This window comes from Sturnira hondurensis, unplaced genomic scaffold (assembly GCF_014824575.4).
Source record: "Sturnira hondurensis isolate 20B ecotype Veracruz unplaced genomic scaffold, ASM1482457v3 Scaffold0022201, whole genome shotgun sequence".
Classification (NCBI taxonomy): Eukaryota; Metazoa; Chordata; class Mammalia; order Chiroptera; family Phyllostomidae; genus Sturnira; species Sturnira hondurensis.
The window spans coordinates 3,674,533-3,677,359 of record NW_028094832.1 but is presented as its reverse complement, the minus strand read 5'-3'; positions in this window follow the sequence as shown (position 1 = coordinate 3,677,359).

The following is a 2,827-nucleotide window of genomic DNA, read 5'->3' as shown; positions in this document are numbered from 1 at the left end:
TCAATCAAATGTAAATGTACTAAATGAACATCTTAAAGAATGAGAAGAGAGAAAGTCAATTTTAGTGTTAATGTTTAGTATTTTTAAACATTCAAAAGAGTAGTTATGCCTATTAAGTTTCTAAATGAACAGGATTTGCCCTTCAGAGAGTACTATCAAAGTAGTGTTCTTTACATAATGGTAATCACTGGAATGATGGGAATTACTGAATAAATCACTGTATTTGATTTACTTTTGTATGTGCACATTAAAAAATGTCAAAATGGAAAAGTAAAAATGTAACTTAACCATTCCAAATCATTTACTAAAATTAAAGAATGAGAACATGTATAAAAATTGTTAAATAAATAAACTAGATGCCAAATATTGCTACTTTATTGTGATGTCTACACCAAATACAACCAGTTGGTCATTATTGTGTGCTGCTGTTCTCTCTAAAATCTTATAAATTTTTAATTCTCTCACCAGTCAAAAATTATTTCCAAGAGAAAGTGATAAAAAGCACTAATAAATATGTCCTTGGATTGCTCAATAATGCAATTAATAGAGAGGAGTAACATAAACACATTGGAAAATGATATAAATTTCTAGCTGTTTTGACATGAAACAGTGACTTCAGTGACCATATTATAAGGCATAATAAAACACTATATTAAAGACATTGATGACAAACTGCTCAATGAGTGTTATCAATTGAAAGGGTGTTTAAGACTGGTCACAGCAAAAAATCACATGGCCTAAATTCTTTCAGCTCATATATAATAGAAACTTGATTAGAGGTTTTCCTAAGTTTCACAATTTTAAAAGTTTACATTTTACCAAAAGGAATTGTAAAGTTGAAAGAAACTTTTCTAAACTTGAAATAACTAAAGAGAACAATATAACAAAATTCAATTGATCATGCTAGAAGAAATAGTCCATTATCTACTTTTTCCATAAAAAATCGTCTTATAAAGAAATCATTTGAAGAGTATGCTGCTGAAAATATAAGTAAAAGCAATATTAAAAAGTACACATATATATATATATTATATAATATATGTACATAATATAGCTGTGTAGGACAGATTGTAAGTAAAAATAGCATAGTTCTGGATTTATTATATTTTTTGTTTTTTAATACCTTCAGAAAAACCTTTAAGGTCAGAGGGCAAGGTCTGCTTTGGGAGCAATTGCATATTCCTTCCCTGCAGCCCTGGAACCCAACAGAGTGGGGACGGTGGAGATGGGACCAAAGCAAAAACCATCTCCACGCAGAATTCAGCTGCACTTGGACTGCGAATTAGCATGCCCTCCCATGCTGTGCCTGTCCCCTCTTCTGTCTTTCCCCACTGCAGTCAGAGTAGTCTCAAAAGCAAAAATTAAGGTGATAAGTGAAAGCCTTACTTGATCAAATGGCTCCCCTTGATTTATTTATTGGACACTTATTCTGCCCAAACAACTTTGCACTCTCCACAGGTAGAGTTTTCAAAGGCCTAGGGCAGTAATTTCCAACCTTTCTTATCTCATGGCACACATAAATTGATTACCAAAATTCTGCAGCAAAAAAAAAATACTGTAGTTTTTGTTGATTTGACAACAAATAGGTATATTTGTATTGATTTACCAAAAAAAGGTAATAATAGTAATTACCTACCCTTTTTTGCTCCAGAGTGACTTTTTAAAAAAAATTCAGGTGCCTACTTAAGGATTTCTGATACCAAGAATTAATCAATCAGATGCAACCTTATTATGTTACATGACCAAAAAGATGCAACTCTATTATATGACCCATCTATTTATGGTTCAGGGCAGGGCATTCACACCGGAGGGCTATTGCTGTACTAGCTGCTGTCATTTTTTAAATTTGACATTGTAAGGGAGAAGAGGTCAGTGCCCCTGCCTAAATAGGTATTGCATATTTTCAAAACTCTTGTGGTGCACTGGTTGACGATCTCTTCTTGGGGGCTTTAAAGAGGGACCTTCCGTTGGGTATAGAGGTCGAAAGTAAGGGGTTGAATAGCCCCTCAGTAGCCCAGCACGGTTATGTCACTTTCTACTTGACTTGGGTGTAAGATTTTTATAAGAATGTGTCTGTGTTGGAAAGGATCGTGAATATCCTTAGTCTTTAGGGAATTTTAAACCCATGACTGGCAAAGTTTCTCACTGCTTACTAGTCTGAAATATGCACTCTGTGTTCCAGCCACAGAGGACTTTTTTCCTCAAACATGTCAAGTGTTGGCAATCTCCAGGCCTTGCTTGCACGCACGCTTCCCCGCCTCACGCAGGAGCGCTTTTCCTTCTGTCTGAGAAACAAACTCCCTTCGTTCTGTCTCAGTTTAAAAGCCACATGCACTCAGTGGCAGCTCCCTTGACTTCGTTCACACGTCACGTCTTTTTTCCCCCTGGCAGCCCATGCCATGCTTTCTTTTTGGATCAGTTTCAGCATAGGACTTTGACATTGTCTCCTAGTTCAGTTTGCTCAGTAAGAATTTTCCAACAGCATTTATCTCATTAATCTCGCATCTTTGAGACTCAGCTCAGGTCTTGGTAACATCGCGGGTGCTTAAAATATTAAATAAATGAAGAAAAGATAAAAACATATTAAGCTAAATTAAATTGTTAATCAAGTCAAAAATATTTCCCTGGAAAGCCATTTTCTGAACTAATGTGGAGGCTGAAAAAATATTAACATTTTTCTCTTCCACCTGAATTATTCTAGTCTGGGATAATTGTCACATTAACAGACAGATAATAGAAGAAAACCCAAATTTTAATGCCTGCCCATGGTAAACTTACATAGTCATGGAAACTCCAAATGTTGCAAGTGCAAGTGCGGCTCCTCCAC